The following is a 20897-nucleotide window of genomic DNA, read 5'->3' as shown; positions in this document are numbered from 1 at the left end:
TTTTTTTTCCTGAGAAAATTCAGAGGTCATTTCTCTGCTCTGAGATTTACTTTTTTTTTGTTACTTGCTCTTTGAGCTGAGAGAAAAGAAAGTGTCTGTCTTAAAAGCTGCTCACTGACTGCAGCACAAGCTATTCTGGGCGCCTTGTGATAATGGCTCCCAGCTTTTTTTGGGCAGCTGTGACCATTTACAAACCAGAAACCTTCTGTCTGTGTCTGTTGTTGCCTCCCCCTTTTTGAACCTGGGGGTTTGACTCGAGAAGCCTGAACAATGGTGCTGGTGAGATCACATAGACGATCTTTGAGACAGGAATTGGCATCATAAGCTATTCCTCATATTGGAGATCAGCAGCAGCAGCCCAAATGCCTGGGAACCTATTTTACAGGTTGATGTTAATGATTTATAGCATTACCACAGCTGTACTCTCTCTGGAGCAAACAGTTGAGTGTGTTTTGCTAAAACTTTAATCAGCACAACTTCAGCCAGTTGTAATAACAGTCTCCGTTCTCATCCTCCCATGTGTGAGGGAGCCAGGTCATCCAGTCAAAGGTCAGCTAAAGGCTGACTGCTGAGAAAAAGTACATTATTCTGAGAGGCAAAGGTGATTGGACTCCAACCTTTGGCAGGCTGGTAAGAATGCAAATGGCCAGCACAGAACCTTCTAGTTTAGCTGATCTTTTGTTTGCGTTATTGTAAGTAGTGTGGGTTCTAATGATTGTTCTTAAAAAAAAAAAACTTAATACTTTTTCTACTTGGAATGGACCACCCAATTCCTCTAYGCCCCAAATGATGAATAGGCCACAAATTGTCTCTCATTTTGTATGTGCAAACACAAACCAGATCAAATATGAACAGTGGGGCCCACACAGTCAGTGGCTTCACTGGGAACCAGCTGGTCAGCTAAGGAGAGGTGGGAACCACGTCACACGAYATCTATTTATTTGATGTATTTATTTCTTCATTTTATATTGAGGACACGGTGATCCTAAAAAAAATTCATTTTTCCCAGATGCTGCAAAATACATTTTCCAGTCTTGTTGACCCTTTGGCTTTGTGGAATCACAGTCTGATATATCAGCTGATAATAATATTACAAACCTGAATGCTGCCTTTCATCCATCCCTTGGCTGGTTACGAGTCACAAGGAATGAATACCGATAGCGTGGCATTTACACACCAGGCATCCTCACTGGCTACACAGMAAGAGCATGAAGGTCACCCACTGAATTGGTTTGTGCTTCAGTCAATATTGTCCCATGTGCTCCAGCAGCCCTGTTTTCAGAGAGCATTATCTAATTGAAAACCAAATCTCTGCATCTGAATGCCAGCCAGGAGGCTCACCCAGGTCCCTCCTTTCTTCTGTGCCACAACCACTTGTATTTGATACTAACAAGTCTCATCTTCTCCAGGAAAGGAAAAATAACGAGAGCTTATTTRAGCACTCTGCACGAGAGAGGTGGAAGCTGAAATGGCAAAGATGGGAGGGGTAAGAGTGGTTTCTAAGGAGYTGGAAAAATAAGCTGGGAAAAAGGGTAGCAACGAAAAACAGTTCCATGAATATTGATGCAGATCTTTAAAAAATACTTTTTTTTTCTGTTTGTGCTGTTTGTTACTTTTCAGACTTTTTTTGTGACTCAATTTGACAAATGGAAGATGTGAAGTAAGCAAATTTTGTATTCAATCATGCATTTGCACTTGTACTCCAAACTAAACCATTGTGTTCAGTTTTTGGCCCCTCCTTTTAAAAAGGACATTGAGGTGCTGAAACATGTCCAGTGAAGGGCAACAAGGCTTGTGAAAGTTTAGAAAACATCTTGTGAGAAGCAGCTCAGGGACCTGGGTTTGTTTACTCTTGAGAAGAAGAGTGTCAGGGGCACCTTATCACTATCTACAAGTGCCTGAAAGAAAGGTGTAGCCAAGTAGGGGCTTCTCCCTTCTACTGTGCCTGCAGTGAGGGGACCAGAGGAAATGGCCTTAAACTGAGAAAGGGGAGGTTCTGATTAGATATTAGGAAAAAAAAAAAAAAAAAAAAAAAAAAAAAAAACACTGTTAAGATGGTCAGGCATTGGAAAAGGTTTTCTTGGGAGGTGGTGGCGTCACCATCCCTGGAGGTGCCTGGATTTGGTGCTGGGTGATATGGTTTAAGGGTTTAGGGGTTATGGTGGTAATGCTGGGTGGATGGCTTGGCTTAATGATCTTAAAAGGTGTCTTCCAACCTTGATGATTCTGTGATTCTATTTTTGTGCTTACTGTAAATGCATATCTGTTCTATCCCATCAAAAAAAAACGTAAGTGGCTTAGAAATACATTAAATCTGAAATTCTCATGACTGATGGAGACATTTCTTTTGGGGGGAAAAGAATGGTGCACATAAAGATCCTTGTTTTATGCTGTGTTACACAGAAGGGCAGGGACAAGTGTGAGCACAGAACCCAGGACATGAGTGCTGGTGTTTTAATGAAGGATCGTGGAGGATTGCTTGCAAAAGGCCTTCAATTACTGAGCATGTGAGCAGCTAGGAAGAGTGGTGAACCCTGCCAAAGAKCTGCCCACACACTTCTGCCTGAGCAGCCACAGCTCACCCCTGTGCTTTGGCCAACCTTCCTGCTGCACAGCAAAGGCAGCACTGCTCCAACTCAGCTTCATTCCAGCCACAGCTGAGGGACAGAAATCATGGAGAGGAAATTCAACCATCTTCTCTGATTTTCTTTGGGTAGAGGTAAAAAATCGTGAGCCAGGAAAAAYGCAGATGAACACATAATTGTTTATTGATAGGCACCAGGGGCAGCAGCAACTGTCTGCACTGAGAGCACCATCTCTGACGGGGCATAATGTCAGCACTGATCTGCTTTAGCAAGAGGAGGAAGCATCCTTCCAGCACAGCATCAGGCACTAGGGACAATTACCCAGCAAACATGGAGCAGGRAAGTTCCAGGAAAGCTGATCTACCCAACCAGGAGATACCTGCTGCATTCCTTGCTGGGCTCATTGCATTGCTATGGAGAAAATATCCACAAAAACCTGCCTGCTGTCTGCCATGGGCAGTGGGGCTGCACTGCAGGGCCAAAAGCTTTTTCATCAAAATCAAACTCTGCTTATTTAAAAATGAAATCCACTTCCCTGGAATTTACACTGGGATCCCAAGCAGCTGATGGGGAGTRGTTAAGCCTTGCAAAATCAGGTGCCATCAGGTTTCAAAACCCTGTTCTTTGTGCCTCTGGGGAACTTTATTTACACACACCTGGGGCACTCCAACTTGCTCTTTAACTCTTTCTTTCACTTCTTTGTCCTTTTCTAACTCTTTCTAATACCTTATTTTTTCTTCTTTCTCTATCCTGGTTCAGCACCCCTCTGCTTTTCTTCTTATGCCAAGGTATGGGTCCCTTCCCTCTCTTCCCTCTATGCTCCCCCACCTCCTGTTCTGCACATTTTCTTTTGTTAGYTCCACATAGCCATCCCCTCCACTTTTCTGTTTCACTCCCTACATCCACATCTTCTTTCCTCCATGTTCTCTGTCTGTCTTTCATCCTTTCTTTRCCACCTGCCAATTCCAAGCCTGTCTGTGCTTTCCAGTTCTTTTCCTCCCTGATGCCATTTCAATTATTGGCTGATTCTCTGCTCACTTTCCTCTCTCTGTCTCTCTCTTTTTTTCCCCCTTTCTCTCCCTCAGGGACTCAAGCTTGTCTCTCCCCATTTGTTTCAGGGATGCCATCGCTGTGGATTTTTAGACATTCACAGGTTTGTTTGTTTTTATCATCATACCCCTCTCTTGCTGTTTAGCTGCTTGTCACTTCACTTTCCTCTTTCTGCCTAGCCCAGCCAGAGCATCATTATGTCCTTTCTCTGCCTCAGCCCATCATTTCCCACMGAGGCCATTATTATTAACCATGCCAGGAGATGTATGAGCAGCGGTCAGCGGGGTCAGCGGGGCTCTGTTTCAAATTGATGGGAATCAGAAATGGAAGTGGCACAGCAGGCAAAGGGATGTGGAAAGGAAGGAGTGGCACCTGCAGAGGGAGAGCTGGCAGCCCAACCTGAGGGATCTCCAGCACCCAAACCCCGACAGACACACCTTAATTAACACCCCCCTGGAAAAGCAACGAGTGTGAAGGATTCTCAGTGATCCAGACCCTGCCTGCTGCCCTGTAGATCAAGCCTCATTTTATAGAAACACGTCTCCGTCAGCCTCCTGACATCTTCAGGCCAGAGAGAAATTCCTTTCAATTAAAGAGCTTGCAGGAGGATCCCATTACTGCAGCAGGTATCTCAAGTGCAGGAAGGGGGTGAGAGAACAGCTGCCAGCGCTGAGCGRGGGAAAGGATGTAAGAGGCTATGAATATTGGCTTCTGATGTTGATGTGAGGAGAAAAGACAAGTCCCAGAGCAGTGCTTATTTAATGACCTGAGGGAGCAGAAGCAGAGGGAGCCTCATTCTTGGTGTCCTTGAGGATGCTGATTGTGAATTACCATGTGCTGGGTTCCTGCTTGAGACAGGCAATCATGAAGGAAAGCCTTCTCTCCCCCACGGGCATGTGCTCTGAGTTCTTTGACAATTATTGCTCCTTCACTCTCATAGCCCCAAAACTTCCAGCTCCTGGCAAGAGAAGAGGTTTCAGCTACATTCCTGTCCCGAGCACCACGTTTATAGGACAAATGCTTTGGAGACTGCCATTTAGGGAAGAGCATCTTGAGGCAGCAAATGTTCTTATCTTCCTGTGCAACACCTCAGTACAAGCTGCACTCTCTTTCAGATACTTAAGGGGGCTGCATGGTTTAATAATCTTCCTTCTTCACTCTCGTGCAAGTCCAGGAATTTAAAGGAAAGTTACCTTTTAAAACAGCCTTCAGAACACTGAAAATGCACATGGGAAAGGAACGCTTMAAATTGCTCAACCAGCCCTGTCTCTGTTGCCTTTCCCCACAGGCATCATTTAGTTATTGCCTGCATATAAATGAGGCAGGCTTTGATGGAAGAGCTATCGACAAGGGTACCTCACTCCATTTTCCTTTCCTGACGTGGGGAATTCTGGAGAGGAGAGAGCCTACATTACAAATGGCCAGAAAGGGAACACTGGAATAAACAGGGGGATATCTTTGGTTTACCTCTGCTAGGTGATGTCTACTAAACAAGAGCTAACAGGGGGTGTCTTTGAGTTTGCAGGCAAGCTAGGTGAATAAATAGYCTTTGCTGTCATTAGTTGTTTGATGGTACTTTTATATTTCAAAAAATCTGTTCTGGACAACTCTCCTTGTGAAGCTATTTCTGGTGTCATAAAGACAATGCACACCATTTGCCACACAAATGTGATGACAAGTCCAAGTGGGTTCTATTTACAACCTTAAAATTGAATTTCCAAGCTAGGGTTTGACAGGTGGAAACAGGAATTCGCAGCATTCCCTCCTAGATTTATTGGCRTTGTATAACTACTAGATTAAAAAAAATAGTTGCAAAATGAAATTATGTGATAAAGATCAGCAAAACAACAACAAATATCAGTAAGACACCASAGTCACAGGGCAATGCTTGCCAACAGTATATTCATTTTGGGGTTGGAAACATGCAGCTTCCCTGATTGGGCACAATTCCCTGTACAATTCCCAGACAGTGAAATCCTGGCCACAGAGGCCATAAACTTTGAGGAGGTCTTGAGGCCTTTCCAAATGATATGAAAATCTCTTTGGTGAAATAACTAAGCTTTCCACACACACACTTTTTGTCATCCATGCCATCCTTGTCAAGAGCAACTGATTAACATGCAGTTGGGGCTTACAGGCCAAATTACAAGATGAAATATGCTGGGAAAAGGTTCCACACGTGAAAACCAGATCAGTTTTTGACTCATTCTCTCCTGCAAGCTCTCTAGTACATAACTTTGTGAAAAACTGTTCCCTGAACAAAAATTAAGGCCTTCAAGGCATCTGGACTAATTCTTTTTTTTTCTGCAAAGAAGTGTTTCCAGTGAGAAAGCTTAATCCTCAAGTGAGCCAGGTCCTGATACAAACACCCATAGTGTCAAATCCACAGACAATGACAACCACAACCTTATTATTATTTAGCATAAGCTAGGCCAAATAATGTGGGAAATTTACACAAATTTATTCATGATTTCAGAGGAATTTAAATGTAAATATTTTAAAAGATGCCTACAAGCTAGTGTGTGGGCAAAGAACTTCATAGTGGTCACCGTGTTTTCTGAAAGAGAGCTGCAATAACAAAATATTTGTGTATTTGCATAGCCAGAATTCACGGAAACATTAATCCTTACAGAGAATAATCTTTTCCTGTACAGCTGGGGATTTAAGCCAGCAACTATGTGTAGATTGCAAGAAGCTGAGAAAAAAAAAATAGAAATAAATTTTAAAACATCTAAGGATTGAAATTAAATAATTTTCATAACCTGTCCTCTAATCAGCATCCCAAGAGCGGTCTGAAACTCTTCAGGATACATCTCCCTCTGCTTAAATTAACACAAGCAGTTTTTCAGACAGGGCAAATTTGGCTGAGCAGCATTAGGTTTGGAGGCACAGGTGGGTGCCAAGAGGTGTGCTACAACATTCTGTCAGTGAGGAATGCAGCCCCTTTGAAAGGTAGAGATACTTGGCTTTCCATTTAGGAAAAAACACATTTTATTTTGACTACAGCAGCCACAGGAGTACTGAGCAAAAACAACTTTATACGCAAAATCAGCTGACGAGGTGGCTCACACAACCTCACATTGCTATGCAGGTGACATCTCTTGCCTTCTGGGATATGAATAATGCCACAAATGACACACAGAGAATATTTTCTTAAAAGCAACTACCGCTTTAAATGACACACTCTGATGCCAAGCAAYGTCTGATCATTTTTTTTAAAGGCATTTGATCAACAAACAAATCAAGTTCCTGAGAGATACTCAGCATCAGCTGTCACATGAGGAGGGAAGGTGAGCAGAGACAGAGAGATGAGGGAGATGAATGGTCAGCAGAGTTTTGAGTAGGATCTCCTAATACATCACATATCTCATGTGGGAATAATGGAATGCAAATACCAGCACGTCCCTAGTGACCACTTAGTTGAGAACAAGAGAAACAAGGACTTGGTTTGGTGGCTCCGCAGCCTCACACCCAGTGCAAGGCAGCAACCCAAGGAGAACAGAGGGCCCCAGGGGCTCTACAAAACTCAGCACCACTATCACTCTTTCTAAGGAGGCTGTAAAATTCTTCTAGAGCTGGGGTGGCACTAAAGAGGGAGAGAACTAAAAAGAAAGTAAAATGAATAAATAATCTATTTCTGCTGAAGGTCTGCAAACCAGGGACATCTATACTTTGGGAAGTCTGGGTAGACTGAGCTGTGGCAGAGAACCCCTGTGTTTATATTCTGCTCTGTGCCTGATGTTATTCCAGCCATTCAACCAGAAAACAACATTTAAGGGRTKCTCCAAAGCAATACCACGACAACRCCCTAYGCTCAAYAACATGTAACAKCTCTGCAACTCTTTGTTCAACTCCCTTGCCCATSTGTGGAGAGTTCCATGGATACTCAGTGCCCCCTGCACTCTCATGCACAATGACCAAAAGCCTAACACTTGATTTTTGCAATAGATCTTTGTTAAACCGCCCCCAAGAAAGTCTCTCTCCATGGCATGGAGAAGAGCCCTCCGTTGAAGATAGCTGAGGATTTCCTAGGAGAAGAAAACACCTGTGCCCATGAGCTCGACACTTTGAGAATTTAAATCCCTCCCTCTCTCACCCCCAGAAAAGGCAAGAGTCCCTGATGTGCCAGGGCAGCAATAGAAGTTGTGCACTGGACCTCACCTTAGCAAAGAGAAGGGAGAGACTGGACAATAAAATACAATCTTATGCAGAGAGGGGRACTTGGGACATTCAGTCTCCAGCTTTTATATCAGCCTAGAGACTGGAAAAACACCTTCACTTCCAAACAAATTCATGATTTGCAGACTGTCAGGASAAAACCAGACAAGGGGCAGCCCTTGGACGCTTTTAAAACATTCCTACATTGAGTCCTTCTTGAGATACAAAGCAGYGAGTGAGCTGAAATCTCCTCTTACTCAAACCTTATTTTTCATAATTATGCATCTTTAGCATTTCATAATGACCAATTTAATCACTTTTGCCGTTTAGAGGGCCACAACAGCCAATTGTGGTAATGGGCTTGGTATTTGGTAGGAACCATTTAACGCCCAAGAGCCCTTGTTCTGGGCCACTTGATGCCACTTAAGTTTGACAGACAGACTCTCATTAGCACAAGTTGCAAAACCTCTCAGATGAAGCTCATTTCTTTTAAACAAACTCTGTTCAGCGATCCCCAAAGTCTCYGAGCGAGGAAATTTTTAGCTCACTTCAGATCCGTGCAGGTCTGTGGAAATAATTAATAATATTTTATCATACTTTGGGCTTTCCATGAAATTCCCCACCTTTCCTCCTCACAGTTGTTCTCTCATACTTTGCACATAAGATCTGTTCCTCCCTTGGCCACCCAGCCTGGCTTCTGGAGGGCTCCCTGGGCTTATGTGACCTTTCCTTTTCACAAATAACCCTCTTGCTGAGCTTCTGCTCCACTCAGACCAGCCTGCACCTGCCTCTGTGGGACAGCTCTGACAACACAATTGTTTCTTGCTGAGGACAGACAAATACACGTTTGGAAACCTTTAAAAATATCTACAGATCTCTGGCTGCTGCTAAAACTGCTGYCCTTGCCTTTGCTGTTCCTGTTACCCCATCTGTTCCCTATAAGTGATCCAAAATGCCAAAAATAAAGCTCAGGGCATCYGAACTGCTTTAGATGCTCTCAAACTCACATGCAAGGCTGCTCCCCAGCTCACATGATGCCCAACTGATTTGACACTATTCATAGTCCAACAATGCTGAATATTTTCTGCAAACACAACCAAAGCAGGTCTCCCTATGTAGCTGCAAGGACGAGCAGTGGGACAGCAGGAATGCTACAGATTGTGTTTGCCAGGCACATGGACAGCAGCTTCTGAGAAATCTCAGGCCACTGCAGTAAGGGTGTGCAGGGAAGGACAGAGGTTTTTACTCAAGGATTTACACAGYAGAAGGGATGGCTTCTCCTCAAAGAACTTTGTGTTCAATGGGCAGGCTAACAACTCAGCATTACTGTTAATGTCTGGTTTAAAACCATTGAATCCATCCACTTCTGMAATGTTCCCCAAGAACAGATTTGCCCTTGACATTTTATCTTTTTCCCATTATATCACGACCATAGTACATACAATGAGACTCAGAGCTGTAAATGTAGGAATGTTAAATGGAAAACACGTTGATGTATGAACAGTTGCCTCCCACGAGATAGATGAAAGACATTATTTTGTGGCACAGTCTGATGGGACAGAGTACCATTTCACCTTGTGAACAGTCTCAATACTTCAGTMAGGCAAAACCCCATAATATGTTGAGCTAAAGGAGTATAAATCAGTCCTTTAAAAGGAAAGGTCCCTAATGTCAACACCTTCCATGACTACTGCTTTGTGACATGTGAAACCCTGACCTGAGAGAATGGGTGGTGTGTTGCCCTGAATCTAAACACTTTGAATGGACCTCATGCTCTCAAGCACCGTGCTTTGTTCCAGTACAACTACTGCAGTATGCTCAGTGCCATAAATAAAACGGACTCTGTTTCATCAGGCACACACAAACCCACAATATGACAAGGCACTGTGTGCACCTGCCCAAAGCCAAAGAGAGCATTAACCAATGTTATGATATATTACTCAAGCAATAGCCCAATGCCCCTTAATTAGAGGCTGCCTGCTAAGGTACACTCAGCAGGAGAAGAGTTAAGGTTGCATGTGTAACCTTAAATCTCACCTTACCTGGCTTGTGAGTGCTTAACTGTGCAACTTTAATGTGTTCTTATCAGAGCATTTTTATTGAGCCATTATTAACATTGGTTAGATACAATCTAGTGTTTCCCAGATCCCCCTCATCCCCAGCCATTACCTGAGCCACACAGAACACGAAATTCAAAGGAAGCATTTAAGTCAGCCTCTGCTATCGTTCTCCAGACACCCCATGCTGCTAATTCCTCAGCAGCTTCCTTAAGTGGGACTTGAATTTTAGTTGCTATCTTGCATGCCCTCGGCCAGCCTGCACACTGAAGGAAATCCTCCACTGATAATTAATAAGTTCCCCTGACACYGGCTGCTCATTAATCTATTATTTTAGTCTTCTAATTACTTTTGTCTGCTCAAGTTAACAGTCTCCTTCCCTCATCTTCTCTGGGTCTCATGCAGGAGATGCTGCATGGCGAATGTGACTTTCCTTTGTTCCCAAGTCCCTTACATCCCTCTGCTCTGTGTACCAGCTACAAGAACTATCCCAGTCTCTTGCATGGAGTGATTCACCTCTCCATGGGTCTGTATTTCACTCAGGTTATGGTACACACAGCTCCAGGCATTTGTGATGAAGTTTGCTGAAGAAATATCTAGAGAACATGGACTTCCCTGTGTTGTCCCTTGGAAAGATTCCAAAAGCCACAAGGAATCCTCCTCACAGCAGTCAAATGGTTGTACATCACCCCACAGGAAATGGGGTTACTTAGAATTCCACAGCACAAAGGACCATCTACCTGTTTGTGCCCTGAATTCCTTCTGTCACAGCAGCCTGTCCCCTGCAGTGGGTTTGGCTGAGATGGAGTTTATTTTCCCCACAGCAGAGCTTGGGGTGCTGTGCTTAGCACTGGAAGCCAGAAAGGTGTTGGTAACACACCAGTATTTTGTACTGCTGAGGAGCACTGGCACAGCATCAAGGCTGTCTCCACAACATTTCCCCTTCACCAGCAGGCTGAGGATGAGCGAGATCTTGGAAGGGGACAAAGTCAGGASAGCTGACCCAGACWGACCAAAAGAATATTCCATGCCATTCAACGTTTGCCCAGCAATAAAAGTCAAGAGAAAGGGGTAGGGCATTCATTATTACGACATTTGCCTTCTGAAGAAACCACTATGTGTAYTAAAGCCCAGTTTCCTGAGAAGAGGCTGAAGATTGTCTGCTGGTGGCAAGTAGTGGGTAAAAATAAATATTTTGTTTTCCTTCGCTTCTGCAAGTGGCCTTTGCTTTTGYTTTATCAAACTGCCTTTATCTTGACCTGTGAGTTTTTCYATCTTATTTTCTCCCCCTGCCCCATTGTGCTGAGGAGGTAGAGAGAGCRGCTTGGGGGACATCTGGCATCCAGCCAWGGTCAACCCACCACATACCCAAAGCCCAACAGTCAGCACAAATTAACTTTAAGTCCCTTGGGCAGAAGGGGAGACAGAAGCAGGAACCAATTATTTATTTGCTTGGAAGATGCCCAAGTACAGCAGAGATAAATGCAGTAGATAAAAGTGAGCGTGTCAGAGRGARGCTGGAGTTGAAGAGTTTGGAGCCYGACCTGAGCTCCTGCAGTTYGGGGAACTTCTGAAATTTTGTCTCCTAYCATGATTGACTTTAAAAATACTAAATCTTTGTCTCTGTCATGCAGCATGTACTGACAAGGGTTTGGACAGCTGCACAGAACCATGATCTTARTTTTCATGCTTTACTGCTATGTTTCATTCTTCTACCTTTAAAGAAGTGCAAAGATTTTGAGGTTGGTGGATAAGGCTGGTAAACACCCAAAACCATACCAGTGCAGCAAACTGCATGGTCACACACCAGCATGGTGAACATACAAATGAACACACAGCAAAAGRCTCACAAATAATGCATGCAGCAGTGAACACCTGCGTACTCATGCAGCTTTTACAGATCTACAGGCGGCACAGCAGGTGAGGAGGGTGGCAGTGACATATGGTGACCATTACAGCACTCGTAATTAGGATGATCATGCCAGCAGTTCTCAGCCAGGCACATGCAGCAGGGCAGTGACCCACAGGAGCCTTTTGGAGGGCCTAAGGAGCCCCTGGAGACTGCACTGCTCTTCTCTTTGCTGCAGTCTGAGGAAGGCTATCTCATCTCCCACTGGCACCTTTCCTGGGATACTGTAAGAGACCGTATGGAAGACCCTTGACTGTCTCACTGATCATCGAAAAAACCCCACGGCAGGAGAAAGGGGGACTTTTGCTCAAAGGAGTCTGAGCCAGGTCAAGGTGGGAGGACTGCCAAGTTTCCAGCTCCTAGGCTGCTGAGAACAATGGATGTGAGCTACGGATGGTCGCACCGTTCCTGAGGAGAACGGTACAGCCCAAACCCATGCCGCACACCTTAACAATGGACATTCTTTCCCCACTGCTTGGCCGGTTTTCCATACTTCGCAACCCCCTCCCTGGCTTGCAGCCACTCGCTTTGAAAAAKACTATAAAAAGTCTCCCCCGAGAAGACCCCATTGGAGMTCTCTCCCAWCGGAYSCTGACRACCCCYRTGGAACTTCGGAAGACTCGTCATACCRTTGGTAGCTATAACYSACTTTCTCTCTCTCTTTCTCTCTCTTTCTCTCTCTCTCACCCTTTTCTATTGCAAAATATCCAAATWAATTGTTCCTGATTATTTAAAGCAYATATATTTGCCCCTCGTTTTCTTTTGCACTCTGAGATTCCAATAAYGAACCTCTCACGACCTCCGCTTGAGTTAAGCGGATCGTGACAGATACAAACCCTGACAAGATCTGGGCTCTCTGAGCCTGCTTTACAGCGCCATGGATACGGCCCTGCCCTCATTCCACGACCCTTCCAAACTACAACAGCCCTCAGTCAATACAACAACTGAGATCTCCCTTCCTTGATCAACGCCTTTCCCAGACCATCAATACCTGCATTACACTTTTCTACCTCGCAGATTGTACCGATCCTTTGGTAGGATATGCTTATCTTTCCGATGGCTCAAGTCACTCCAAATGGGGTGTGAAATTCAAAGGCTGCATCAGAGGACAGCTCTGGCTTCCCTGGATGGGTTTTTGCCCTCCCCAAYCCCTCCCAGCCCCTCTGCTTTGCTCCTCTGCAGTGGGCACTCACTGTGAGTTTATGAGAAAGGATGATTTGTTCAGCCRGTGCATGAAAAAATACAGAGTACCATGAGAACAGTCGTATTTTTCAGGTGCTGTTCAGAAAGAAAGAGTATCTGAGGAAGAAATAAGAACAATGCTTTCGTACATGCACCTCCTAAAAAAAAAAGATAACCTCCTGAATCATGTTTTCAGTCTCTCACGCTTTTCTTCAGACAGGAAAGGGAGGGATGCTCTGAAGACRTATTTCTGAAATGCTCAGAAAGGAGGCTGACGAAGCAAACAGAGCACAAGTGTTCACAACACCGGGGTCTGTCGCAGCCTGGCGTTACCAAAATAGCTCCCTGCCTTCAGCTGGGAGACTCCCACTTCCACTACAACTGAATCCAGGCCTGGGAGGAAAGCTCCAAGCCACAGGAGGCTCAGTGACATCTGACCTTGCTGTGGTTGTCATGGCAAGCAGGTTCAGGATGTCTTGCCCCTAAAGCTGGCTTTACGTTGCCCTAGGTCAATCTCCACACACAGGAGACTCTTGCAAATAATCTTCTTCTCCCTACACCCCTCTCTGCTCTCTCTCACTGTTTTCCAGCTGTCTCTAGAGCTGGAATATGTGAGCTAAGCAGTTTCATCAGTGGGATTGGGGGTGGAAGCAGAGGAAAGAGACAGTGGGATSATTGTGAAAGAGGTGTTTGAAGGGGTGAAGGCTTTGGGGCTGTACAGGAAGCACCCTCCAGAAATCACTGGCAGGAGCCCTGTGATGCAGTAAATGCTGTTGTCCATGCTCACTGAGGTCCTGAGATAAACCAGAATATACCAGGCACTGAARTCAGTGCAGCCATTCTGATCAGCTGTAGTCACACAACAGCACCTTAATAAGATGGTGAAGTCTCTCTCTTTAAATAAAAAAGAAAGAAAAGCAGGGACCAAGCATAAGCTAATACCTCAACTTTCCTTTTTTATTAGTGTGTCTCTCTCCTACTGTGAAGAGAGTGAGAAATATGCTTGCCTAAAGAGAAACTACTTATAGATTACAGCTACAAGGGGGGRAAAAAATGCAGCCTCCCCATTTTCTTCTTAAGGCTAGCTTTCTTAAGGATGTTTGAATTGAAACTATTCAATTTAACATGCTATGATTTTTTTTTTCTCTCTGTAATTCACACTCAMCCTCTCTGTATCTTTACAAGCATATTTAAATTTTCAGACGCGAACCATAGCTGCAAACAGAGAGCTGCCAATAGAGAATATGACCTCCAGATGGATGGGGGAATGGGACCCAGCCCTAAAATCTCCAGCCTTTACTCTGGTGAACCCGGGGAAGCTCTGTGACCAAACCACAGCACAAAGRACCCAAATCAGACTGGTGAGTTCAGATCACTAGAGGGAGACAGCAACACACACACACACACATATCTCATCAGTGTCTTGCACTCAGTAACCACCTCTCCAGACACTCTTTTGCCATAGTTGACAACCAGAGTGCTGAATGGCATGTTTGGAGAGCCAGGAAAGCTGGCAGGGAAGGCAAACAAGGGGGACTGCATCTCCCATGCTCAGCAGGGCAGGCCTAGCAGACATCTCCTCTTTTTGTTCCAGTCAGGGACAACAAAGTCCCTTGATTTCAATGGATCTCTGCAGTGGCTGGGAAGGATGGAGAGTTCTTGAAAGTTCATTTACCTGCTGATGTGATCCTTGAGAAAGCACATGGCAATTCCTTTTCCTGTCATCACTAATTATGGGACATTTTGAATGCTCTTTTTCTGGGGAGCCCTCTGGGACCCTTCAAGATTGGCTCATGGAGGTAGGAGAGAAAAAGTAGCTAGCTGGTTCCTGAATGTCCCAACTAAACAGGAATGTTCCNNTTGAATAGCACAAAGCTTGAGGGTAGAGAAACAGCACTGCAAAGACAGTAATATTACAGCATGCAATGAACTAGAAAAATGCTGCTTTTCTGTAGGTGGAGGGAAGTTTTCATATGGACATAATCCAGCTCAGCCTCTAAAATGCCATGGAAAAGACTTTAATGGCATGACCGACTAGAAGCGGTACCCATCTGGGAGAAGATAAAAAGGAGGCAACTCTACCAGACTCCAACTCTGTTGCTGTAAAGAGCAACATTTTTATGTGGCMGGAAGGCAACTCACTTGGTACAGAACTGCCACATCTTGCCAGCAACAGCACAGAAAATCTTGCCAGCACTGACCAGAAAACTTCACATGTTCCCCTCCAACCATTGCTGAAGGCAGCAGGGCAAATTATCTCCTCACAGCAGTTTTATTTGTCTGTTTCCCCAGAAATGCCAAAATACTCATGAGGCCTTGCTCTCTGTCTCCCTGGGACAAGAGAGAAATCAAAGCTGTTGAAAGAATGAATGTTTCATGCATCAACAGTGTTTGTACTGAAACAGCATGAGAGTAACCACAGTAACCAAATGGGGCATTATTGTGAGATAATTACAAGAAGAAGGATCCCAGTGCAGTGCATGTGTCTCTGGGCATWGAAGGAGGAAAATAAAGTGTGCTGGGAGGGATCACCATCATGACTCGAGTTGGTTACAGGTGAGGAAGGAGGGAGGCAATGGGGATCCAACTGGTGGGCTCCAGGAAAAACAGACTTCTAAAAATATGAGAAATGTGGAGCAAGTGTAAGTGGGAAGCAAATAGGGGTTGAAACAACTTTAGATGCCTTCTGGAGAAGACCTGAAAAAGTTGAAAGTTTGGCTTGTTTCCCAGGCTCTTTATGAGCCAGCATCCTCTTTTTTATTTTTTTTTTTTTCCTACCTACAGATTGGATAAGATGAAGACTAGATCAAGAGAGAAAAATACATCTCAGAAAGTGTGCTAAAACAAACTGGGAGTGCAAAAGAGGCAAAGTGAAAGGTCTCTGTGGAAGATGAGGCCATATTTTTACCAGAGAGTATTTTGAAGATGAAAGAAGAGAAAAAAAAGATGAAAAGGAGACCTGGTTAAAAAATCATCASTTGCCCCAGTTGTTTTGTCAAATAAATACCTTGTAAACCTCAGATTTCCTGATGAGACATAGACAGTTACGTGGGGAGAAGGTTGTGACATAAGAAGAGCTGGCACAGTAATGTCACAAAACCCCAAACAAATCCAAACAAAAAACCCCACCCCAAGCCTCCCAAAAGAGCATTCCTTCTCTCCATAAGTGTTTTAATAAGGCTTTAGGAAAGCAGCAGAAAGGTGGGCTAAATCCAAATGGTTTAGATAACCAGAAAATCTGCTTCTCATTCTTCACTACCTATTGACCACAGGGCAGTGACTCTGGCTGAGGGTTTCCTGTTTGATACTTTTTCTGGGCGTAAACTGGGTTTTTCTGAGCAGCACAAAGTGAAGCAACAAGGCTTTGGACGTAGATAGAAATGAGAAGAAAGCAAACACAGGACACAATCATCAAAGTTGCCCATTGTGACCAATTTCTCAAATCTCATGCTTTCTGTTTCTGCTTCYTTCAATGCTCAGCCCCACAAGGAGACTGGCATGCACTGAAGGAAAATAAAAGTGAGCAGGGGTGTGAGATAATCTGTCCCTCACTTTMGGTCTTATCCTGATGTCTGAGCCCCAAAGCATGAAGTTTAACATCCTTTTCAATATTTTTATTGTGAATAACAAGAATATCCAGATTTGTTCACATTATCCTCAGGAATACACGAGCTGGCTGAGTCTTGCCAAGTTCTCGTCTTTAAATAACTTTCCATGGCAATGAGTTCTACAGCTGTTTATAAACATATTATATGTGTACCATCTCAATTACACAGAGCATGCAGGCTCTGTGTAATTTCTGTATTCTCTATCCCCCCAAAATTTCCCAGGCTATGGTAAATTCTCTAAGACTCAATAAGAATTTCTAGGACCCTCTAGGGAGAATCAAACTGGCATATTTGACAAGCCTTCTCATCTCCTTTCATTTTATGCTGTGACATGAAACTTGGGTGTTGCAATCAATACTTATCTGCTTTGCTCTAGACTGGCTCTTCTTATGCTGTGATAACCGCTGCAATAACTAAACTCCTTTTTTTTTGAGCCAACGTGGGTATCTTTAGACTGTCAGGTGGAATTTGGAAGAATCCAGAGTGTTTTCTTCTCCTTCAAGTTGCCAAGGAAGTTGGATCAAGACTGGGATACCTAGTGGCTTTACACAGGTTTCATACTCTGTAGCTTTTCGAGAAAAAGGGAATTAATTGCTTGTTCCTCTCCTGATTATGCACAACCCATAAAAGACTCAATTGCTCAACTTTGGTCAATATAGCTTTGTCACCAGCCCTCAGGCTGTCATCAACAAAGGTAATCAAAGGCACTTGCCAGAGCACCCATGGGCAAGGCCCTCGGAAAGGTTTCAACCCCTGATGCTTTGGGACAAATAAGTGGAAACATCAATGGTTTGAGTACAAGCTTCTCAGGACAGGAGATGGCTTTTTCTTCTTCACTTGCCTTCCCATGAACAGCAAAAGGATTGGTAGGGACATTTCTGGCAATCCAAAGACCTTGCAACTACTGTTGGTGTTCATATTGTTGCTAACCCAAYTCACAAGAGACCCCTCTTTAGGGCTTCCTGTGAGAGAGAGTTTATTGGTAAGAATATGAATGTACACTAATTTTTCTTCTCCCCAGGAAGCTCTTTTTCAGTCAACCAGGCATCTAGCATGCCTCTGAATAAGACATAGAGATGAAAATGATAAATTAGAAAGCCTCTGGACTGTGATCTCAGCAGCTTACGGATAGGGAGAAGCCACATTAGCCTGAATAAATGAAAGTCAGTAGAGACGTGAAGTAAAACTAAGATGGGCTCAAAGCAGGCACTGGCTACCATCTCTAAACTATTTTATTGATTTCTTTTCTTGCCTGTGTTAATTGTTGTCTATCTAGGTGCAAGGTACAGGGAAAACAGAGCTCTTCCTAACAAAACTCCCTTTAGATGGGCAGGCTGTGGTAGCCCTCCCGGACCATATCAGTGTGATAAGGGACACATGGTCCTGTGCCTCATCCAGGATGTGAAGCAGCTATGGAATATTTGAGATTATTGCATTCAGTAACAAAAAAAAATAATCTGTGCCTTTGTGGGCCATGGATCAGGCAGGTTATGAGCYAATATTAAGGAGAATAAAATAAAAAGGTACCAGCCACTCTTTGTACAAAGAGTCTGGGTTTGGTCCCTTTCAAAAGATGAGAGACTACAGAATGTTCCCAGTGAAATATTTCTGATGCTGACAACTGCTAATTCCTGCAATCTGCATAGGACATCATCAAMACTCACCCCCACTCTAACAGAAACATCACAATTTCCTGACAAACCCAGTTCACATCTTCAGTTTCACGCTGTTTGCCAYGGCTCACCATCACAAACCAGGATGGCAAAGTCACAGGGTGTGGCAGCTGCAGGAGCCTGCAGCTGTGTCCTGAATCACAGCAAAGGGATCAGACTGTGCAGGGAGGGAGCTGCTGGAAGCTGCAGGTCAGTGATCCCAAAAAAAAAGCTCTGCTGGCTGCAGGAGAAGAGCTAATGAAGCTGTTTGTGCTCCCAGGCAAAGCCTGTTAAATTATCCACAACTACTTAGACCAGGTTGCCAATGTCCTACAGAACAATAGCCTGTCAGATAAGAAAGAAAAGGGTCTGGGTGACTCTCTCCACCTGCTCTGTCAAAATACAATCTGCCAATCATCTGGAGAAGAATGCAAGAGGAGAGCAAGGACTTACACCGTTCCAAGGAATGTCATTCCTGCTTTCACCAAATTAAAGCTGATCTGTATTGTCATTTGGCATTGAATTATTAAGGTGTTTTTCCCCTTACCTGCCTTCCTCCGAGGTGYCAGTGCTACAGTCAACAACCTCAGTCACACTTTAGATACCTCACAGGGTTRGGAAAGGTTTTTTTCCTGTGGGCTGCTTCAGGGCTTCAGGACTTACAGCTGAAGTGAGAAAAATGCCTGGTTCAACTGCTCACAGAAAAACCAGAACACGAAGCCACATAGCAGTTTAAAAATAATTTTTTTAACTTCCCAGACAGGCAGATGAGTAAGCTATGATTGAAGCATTTAAAAAAAAAATTAAAAATGCATTCTTGATTATTCTGCGTAAATACCAACACTACCCCTTCCCTTTGCATTTGCATTTTCCAATTCTCAGCCAACAAGAAATAAATAATTTCTGTGGTCCTAGCTCTGGTAATTAGCCAACAAACACTATTGACAACGTCAATGAATGAAAGAAACTGCAAAGGTTCTAATGAACTCCTCGAGGAGAGAGCACAAAGAAAAAGTAATTTGGCCCTCTTGCCCCCCAGTATGGGTTTAATCTCACTACCTGTCCATTCAAAACCTCCCACACAAGTTCAATTACAATTTTTCTTGCAGTTCTGCAGTCACAAGTTTAACCATGAAAAAAAAAAAACCTGAAGGAGATATATTTTAGAAACCTTTACAATGATCTAAAATAGCTCTTTGATGCATAGCAGATGTCTTCAAAACTCGCATAAATGGAGCCAAAATGCYTTGCAGTTCTGGAAAAGGGAGATTCCAAGATAAGACACGTTTCCAACTGCAACAGCTCTGGATGAGGTTTGGAATTTATATTAATTGTCAACCTCAAGGAAAACATTTAAAAGAAGCCCTTCTGTCTCCCATTTTGAGACAAGTGTCTTACTGGGCTTTGTGCTGCTCAAAGACCTGATGTCTGCCTGAAAGCAGTTCCTCTGTATCTGTAAAAGACAGCAGATGGGTTCAGATGGGGAAAAACAGAGAGAACCACAATCAGTGACACATGGAGGTGACAGACTGAGGACTGCCTGCCCTTCATCATAACCTCCAGTTTGTTATGAAGGAGGTGCTTGGCAGGCTTCACTGTAGGGAGGAGGACTGAGAAGGGATTGGAAAGGAGTCAGTGAGATGGTGCTGAGGGATGCTAACAAGGCAACACCTCTGAGACACACAGCATGGGAGAAAAAAATGTGAAGGGACATGCTGGAAATCTGAACAACAGAGCCAGGAAAACTGTCCCCATAGTGAAAGCAGGGATGGGAGTCTCCAGTTCTGTTGCTCAACAGAGGGGATAGACTTGTTCTGAGGACATTTTTATAAAAGGGAGAAGTCTGTGTCTGATACGATGAAGTGGGTGGTACGAGTGAAAAAAACAAACCCACGAGGCACCAACAGCCAACATGATGAGTCAGGACAGAATCTTCCTCTTACTGCTCTGAGCAATGCATCTCATGTGTGCCAGGTCTTAGTTTTCATGAAGATTTAACACCCTTAACTCAGGCAATGTTAGGCTGTGCTCCCAGAATAGCTGTGGAGTATCTTTTACTTGAATCAAAGAAAGAGTTAGAAAGAGAACTGACAGACTGATGCAGGAGTAAAATGGAAGATTTGGTATGAAGTAAACATTAAGAACAGARAAACCAGAGCTAGAAAATTCTGTATGTATAATTAAAGATGAAAATAATTGGTTCTATTTTCACATCAATGCAAAGGGCACAATCATGCCCTTTCATACTGAAAAAAAGCAGAAAGAAAAGTCAGAGAGTGATGATGATATCACAGAGGAGTAGTGTTCCCCTTATCAGCTCTGCTCCCGCTTCTTCCTGGCACTCTTTTCCTCACCTTCCTTCTCTTACAAGAAATGGGCCAAAAATACAAACTGCATATCTGGYTTTCATATACATTAAAGCACAGGAGGACTTCAGTTTGGCTGAAGAGACAAGACAGGAAATGTGAGTAAACTCAACCTCCACCACATGCTCCAAATTCAGGAGGTTCTGGAGGTAGCCCTTGGATGAAGCTCCACTCTAATGTCTCATTCTACCTTTCTCTCTCCAACCTTCCTTCTGCAATGCCCTCCACTTTTYKGGCAGCTGAACTATCTGTAGCRCATGCAGAATGTTTGTTCTCTGCCYACCTCAAATCCTCTTCAACCCCTTACAYCTATGGCAGTATCACAGAAGA

At 43.9% G+C, this 20897-nt stretch overlaps 1 protein-coding gene across 2 annotated transcripts in view; it reads right to left on the bottom strand.

Annotated features, from left to right (window-relative positions):
- LSAMP (limbic system associated membrane protein) overlaps positions 1–20897 on the bottom strand; it is a 303261-nt gene that overhangs the window by 90937 nt on the left and 191427 nt on the right. The gene's annotated exons all lie outside the window — the stretch shown is intronic.

This window comes from Malurus melanocephalus, unplaced genomic scaffold (assembly GCF_030028575.1).
Source record: "Malurus melanocephalus ecotype Western Australia unplaced genomic scaffold, MMel_1.1 scaffold_487, whole genome shotgun sequence".
Taxonomy (NCBI): Eukaryota; Metazoa; Chordata; class Aves; order Passeriformes; family Maluridae; genus Malurus; species Malurus melanocephalus.
This window is presented reverse-complemented; position numbering and strand designations above follow the sequence as displayed.